Source organism: Helianthus annuus, chromosome 4, assembly GCF_002127325.2.
Source record: "Helianthus annuus cultivar XRQ/B chromosome 4, HanXRQr2.0-SUNRISE, whole genome shotgun sequence".
Taxonomy (NCBI): Eukaryota; Viridiplantae; Streptophyta; class Magnoliopsida; order Asterales; family Asteraceae; genus Helianthus; species Helianthus annuus.
The window spans coordinates 177,478,485-177,485,439 of record NC_035436.2 but is presented as its reverse complement, the minus strand read 5'-3'; the positions used below and the strand labels follow the sequence as shown (position 1 = coordinate 177,485,439).

The 6,955-nt window shown below is 38.2% G+C and overlaps 1 long non-coding RNA gene across 2 annotated transcripts; it reads right to left on the bottom strand.

Moving 5' to 3' along the window:
- Positions 1 to 398: 398 nt before the first annotated feature.
- On the bottom strand, positions 399 to 3,395 carry LOC110927573. 2 transcript variants are annotated; one of them, XR_004890591.1, is made up of 3 exons: positions 3,334 to 3,395; positions 2,208 to 2,289; positions 399 to 442 (listed from the first exon to the last, which is right to left on the bottom strand). It is a non-coding gene; the product is annotated as an uncharacterized LOC110927573 (long non-coding RNA). The 2 variants fall into 2 exon arrangements; XR_002585732.1 differs by having other exon boundaries at positions 2,208 to 2,294; positions 3,334 to 3,376.
- Between the last annotated feature and the right edge of the window lie 3,560 nt (positions 3,396 to 6,955).

Here is a 6,955-nt window from a genome sequence, read left to right as displayed (position 1 = left end):
GGCGAAGCACGAAGAATTCTCCGCCATTTGTAAGACCCTAATACGTATTTGACTAAAAGTCGCAGCGGAAGTTCAAGCCATAAACTTTCTTTCATTATAAACACCTTAACTTATTTAAGAATTAACTTTAACATAACTCTTTCACATAAATCCATCAATCGACTTATTTACTAAGTAAAAACATAGCTTATGTTTACTACATTATATACATCAACGTTCCCGTACAATCTCACTAGTGACTCGATCCTCGATCTCTGTTCCTTGATGATCCGCGTGACTCGTACTACCTGCGCTCACCACATTAAATTCATAACATTAGTACGCATTATAAACATACAAGATTTATTCACGTTTACTTTTTGTTCCGTTAACTCTTTACATCCCAGCTTTCCATCTGATCGTACATTCCGTGGTGAGACTTTCTCATTGTACCTGCGTTACACTTCGTTCTCAAGGCACACTATTATTATCGTCAATACTCAATTTCATTGAATACATGCGTATATACTTTCATACATACTTACATATGTGCATCCGTTCACACATAACTACTTACAAATCTACGTACCTACATTCATACGTACGTTCCTACATACGTGCATACCTACATACATACACGCATACATGTCTACATACATACCTATTACATGCCTTCTCACAACCCTACATACGTGCACACACTTTCGTACATACTCACTTGGATATATATATACACCTGCACATACTACCTACATACACACCTACATACATACATACATACAATCATTCATACATACCACTTATATTCACACATACATACATACATACCTTCATACGTATCTACTTAAGGAAATTCTTAACTTAGAATCCCACATTTAGGTACCATATTACTACATATTCTTTAGGATCCCACATTTAGGTACCATATTACTACATATTCTTTAGGATCCCACATTTAGGTACCATATTACTACATATTCTTTAGGATCCCACATTTAGGTACCATATTACTACATATTCTTTAGGATCCCACATTTAGGTACCATATTACTACATATTCTTTAGGATCCCACATTTAGGTACCATATTACTACATACTCTTTAGGATCCCACCTTTAGGTACCATATTACTACATACTCTTTAGGATCCCACCTTTAGGTACCATATTACTACATATTCTTTAGGATCCCACATTTAGGTACCATATTACTACATATTCTTTAGGATCCCACATTTAGGTACCATATTACTACATATTCTTTAGGATCCCACATTTAGGTACCATATTACTACATATTCTTTAGGATCCCACATTTAGGTACCATATTACTACATATTCTTTAGGATCCCACATTTAGGTACCATATTACTACATACTCTTTAGGATCCCACCTTTAGGTACCATATTACTACATAGTCTTTAGGATCCCACATTTAGGTACCATATTACTACATATTCTTTAGGATCCCACATTTAGGTACCATATTACTACATATTCTTTAGGATCCCACATTTAGGTACCATATTACTACATATTCTTTAGGATCCCACATTTAGGCCCCCTACCCGTCGGCGAAGCCCTCTAGTTTCTTTATTTGCAGTTTTCTGCAGGTTCGTTTCGTCGTCCGTACGCACTAAAACGCACGTAACTTTCGAACCGTTTACCCGTTTAACCTCCTGTTTCTTCCTATATGCTTGTAAATTCACATCCTATCGAATGAACTTAAAATCCCATAACCGCCTTAAGGAAAATCTTAACTTACACGCTATCGGCTTATTACCCTCTTACCCACAATTCGACCCGTTCATGCATTCATCAACGTAACTTGTTTGTTTTACCATAAACTCTTATAAACCTAATAATATCAGTGATACCTATCATAAAATAATTTCTTAGACATTTTGCATCCTCTTAACACATTATCGTTCATATACTTAGTTTTGACCCGTTAAGGGTATTTGCGCGTTAAATGGTTTATGACATACCAAGACCATACTCTTCGCTTCCATACTTGTCCAAGACATTACACTAATCAATAACTTGCTTCTAAACTACTTATTAAGATCGTTTGCCCAAAATACCCATCAAGGGCATTTTGGTCAACTTTAATCCCATCATTTACGACGAAAGACTTTCCTACATATTTAACCTCAAACATCATGTTTAATTAATTTCAACACTTTATTACTTACTTGAACTAAGAAGTGATTACGGAAATCACTTACCTTGAGCGTCCAAGTTCAAGCATAGGTTCCATGCTTTCTTTTGACCCATTAGCCTCCGTGCTTGAGCCCGTAGACATGCTATCTATCCTTACATGACCATACATTGATACCCTTATTAGTAAACAAGGCCACACAAAGCATCAATCACAATAAATCTATGCTCAACAATTGACTTTCATTAATGGATTTCTTGCAACTCATAGCATAGATTAACAATGAGATCCTTTCTACTCGCATAATATAAACACGCCATTACATATCTTGCTATAAATATTTCGTGCATCACTTTGACTTCCTAAACCGTACGTTTATGATAAGAGATCTACCTCACAACATTCCTACCATTGTTGACTTTCCAGAAAGTCAACTATCAAGCATTTCAACTTCCAACTTGGACACACATTCATTCACAAATTAACATGTTAGAATATAGTCATTATGCCATCTATGCTTCATACTCATTTTGTAGGACATATTTGGCCGCATAATCAAATAGTTACACATACACATATACATTCGATTCCGTTTATATCAACATCTTTATAGTTAACGCCAATATCAATTAAGTTTACTCTTTTCTAGGATTCTCATTCGTTCCATAACCATTCTTAAGTTGAAACTAATACGATCAAACATTCCATATATATTCATCACATCATTCAAGCGTATGGTACGAATTTCACATATTATTGTCATTTAGGCATTTCATCAAACACCTTGTGTGCGTACTACCATCTAAGCTTAATGTACAACTATTTCATGCATATCCTTCTAACCTCATACATAATTCACCAAAATTCTTCCTTCTAATCATCATGAATCATTTCTACATAATCATTAAACATACTAGAATCACATTTCTTTCAATTCCTCTAACAAGAATCTACCATGCATGCCAAAATACATCAATATTAAGCAAGAATTGGACATGGGTGATCATTCAAGTTGTTATCATCACCATAACCAAATGGGTTTCACATATAAACATCAAATTAACCCAAATCTTACATAACCCATGTTCTATATGATGTTTCTAACCCTTATACATAATCAATTTCATATTATCTCACGGATTAGAGCATAACCCACTTCACCCATGATCACCAATCTTAAATTTAAAACATACCTTATGATCTCCTCATGTTGGTGATCATTAATCCATGCTCGGTTATAGATTTAAGCATCATTTAGCCTTTCATACGTATGTGTGTTTGTGTGTGTGTGTTGATCTTTATATTAGTAAACAACTTTCATTTGTTTCCACTTTAGCCCCTCGGGTTTTCCTTTAAAACATAAATGACACTACCTTTCATTACTTAATACTTTTGACCATACCCTTAACTATGTTAAATAGCCTAGTTATTTATTTCATGACGTGTCATAAAGGAACATCCGACAAATATTAACATTCAGATTTTGGGGCGTTACAAGTCTACCACCCTTAATTGAGGTTTCGTCCCCGAAACCTTTCTTACCTTTATTTAACACTAATTATTCCTTCTCTACATACACTCGACACAACCACGAGCTCATTACAATGACTGTCATTCAATTTTCAAAAACATTCCTATTAATGTTTCTTTCATGTTTATTTCATTATTCATATTGTTTTGGTCAAAAATCACACAAGGATAATGTAACCAAACTTTATGAAAATGGGGTATGATGCTTGGTTAATTATGAAAGTAAAGGATCACTTCTGTGATAAAGGTGCAAAGACACAATGATTTATACGAGGAAAAAGCCCTTGATCAATGAATGATCTCCGGCATAAAAAACCTCGGGTGACGGCAACTACCGATCACCAACTTCAATATAACAAAAATATGATTACAACTTTGGATGATAATGAGCTGAGTACAAGGATCACTATTGCTTTTGGTGTCTAAGTGTGTGAGAGTTGCGTTGTATGTCGTGTGTCCTCTTCCAAATGATGGAGAAGTGATATTTATACATGTGTAGGTGACCTATTTTAGGTAGCTAAACTAATATTCAGCTCATTACCCCTTTAGAAATGAGATACAATCTAGCCTAAATAGCCGCCCATAAATCAAGCCATGTTTCCATATTCTGTGCAACGTCTATCTCTGATTTAGCTCTTGCCATAATTGTGAAGACGCGTCCCTGGATCATGACGCCTAGAGCGTATTCTGCTAGATGTTCCTGCGAAACAATATTGTATTAAGTCGAAGTGGCCGTTAGTATGAGGATCACCATAATGTCCCGTGATCCTGATCCTGAAGTCCTGCTGAGGATCACTGTCTGCCAAAGAAACAAGGATCACTGGTTAGGATCATGTGTAAGGATCACCTATAATAAAAATCCAGCCCTAACAATTGCCCCCAAAATATAAGGAGTTGATTGTAAATTAACGAGTTGTATTTTGTTTTGATCTTATCTCCAACGGGCAACTCCGAGTAACTAGCCGTTAATATTGAACTAGCCGTTACGATCATTACGTCATGGATGTGACAATCCCTGCAAATCATGATTATAAATAGGAGATAGGGTGAGGATCAGTTTGTATTTAAATTCAAGATACACTCCCTTTATATTCTGCACCGAAGATTGATCAGGTATATTTCTCTCTTTCTTTTCTCTTTGCTCTGTTTTCTGCTTCTACTCTGTTTCCGTCCCGTCACAAACATGTTGCTCCGGAATTCTCCACACAAGGATCCCAAGAAGGATAGTCCCTTAAAAAGCCAGGGGATTATCAAGGATTCTCCTACGGAGAGGTGTTGTTTCACTGATGTTCACATAGACAGAATTCGTCATTGTTTCCCGGCGAATGCTGTTTTCAAATCCTTCACACCTACCGCTCTGAGTGACTCTGTTTCGAATACCTGGGTGGCTTTTCCTGCTACTCCATTCACCATAGGGTATTCATATCCTTTCCCATCGTTCACCCAATCTTTCTTTTCCTTAACCGGCATCTCATATATCCAAGCTATGCCGATGATCTGGAGGGTTCTGTATACCTTTGAGAGGATCATCGAGCAGGAAGGGATTGATCTGGGGATGGCGGAGTTAGCTGAGTTTTACGATCTCACCACATTTGGTTCTCACCGGTATTTGTTGAAACGGAAAGCCGGGGAGGATCATCCTGTTTTCAAGGTTACTAAGAACGATTCAAACTGGAAGCGTCGCTTTTTCTTTGTTAGGAGGGATTCCATCCCAGATGGGGAGGATCTGCCCAAGGAATGGGCCATTCATGGTAGGATAGAGGATCCTCGAAGGATCACTATCAGCCTTGTCTCATATAATGAGGATCACTAATATCTCTTTTTATCTTTTGTGCAGCTATATCCATTGCTCATTTGAAATTAAGCCCTGCTGCAAAAGAGAGAGTCCTAGCTTTTAAAAAGCTTGATCCTGAAGTTAGAAGCTTCCAAGTCACTATCCAAGATTCTCAAGAGATATCCTCTGCATCTGCCACAATGTCAAGTAAGTATCCTCATAGAAAGTAAGTTTTATGTAAGAGTATTTAATTTAACAAGGGAACTTATCTTGTTTCTGAATTGTGTAGGTGCTGGAAAATCTGCCAGGTCTGTTAAATCTGCCTCCAAATTTGGGATAAGTGATCTTGCCAATGTCACGTCTTCAAAGAAGAAGGCTCCTGCTGCCAGTCCTTCAGCATCAGCTCCTAAAGCGCCTATCCGAGGCAAAGGGAAGAAGAGGAAGGCTTCAGATGATCTCCAGGGATTTCCCCTCCTCCGTCAGCAATTCCTCGACTACGTGAATGAGGTAAGGATCACTGCCCCTGTTGGTTATCCGTCTCGCATATCCTGTTTGTATATCCTGCTTTCTTTGAGGATCATCTGATCCTAAGCTTATCTTTTTTCTCCTGTTGCAGAAACTTGCCGAGATTGAGACCTATCTTGGCCATGTTGAGGACCAGGAGAGCCAAATTGCCGACCTCCAGCAAATGGGTGTGTTAAAGGATCTCAAGATAGGAGATCTTGAGAAGGAACTCCGGGTCATGAAGGCTGAGGCTGCTCAGAGGTTGATCGATATGGATAACGAGAAGCAGGAGATCACCCAAGATGCTAAGGTCTCCGCGGCAATTGCTATGTATAAGATACAACTTCAGATGGCCGAGGAGGCTCAGGATCCTACCTTTGACAAAAGCTCGTGTGATGTTGAAGGTTGGAAGGCAAGGCTGGCAGACCTGGAGGACGAGGATGAGGCTGAGGATATCCCAATGCTGGAGGGAGGTGATGCTGACAAGGATCAAGGTGGAGCAGCCGGTGGTGATGGAGCAGCAAAGGAGTAGGCTGCATGATTGGGCGATGATGGATATTGTTGACTAGGCCGGAGCCCAATTTTTTTAGGTTTGGTAGTGGTTTTTGTGGTTGTTGATGGTTTGAGACAATTATGGTTTGTAATCTTCGAACAATAGTTTTTAGGGTTAAGGATCCTGGATCCTTTGAACAATGGGTAGGATTGCAAAAGGTGGAGGGATCCTCTGTTTGGGGGATGAAACCTTTGTGATCCTGCCGCTTTTTAATTTCCTGCATAATGCTAAGACCGCATAGACAATGGACACCCTTTGCCAACCCATGTGGACGGGCCACGTTTTGCTGGTAGAAATGTGGGTTGGCAATTTTGACAACTTTTTGAAAGGGTTAATGATCCTTTTATAACTTAACTTTTCTGGCTTATCTCGTGTTGTTATCCTTATCTTCTTGTTTCTCAGTTGTTTTTGTAGTATATTTTAAAGTAGCAAGAGTTGAAAATATGTTATCCAA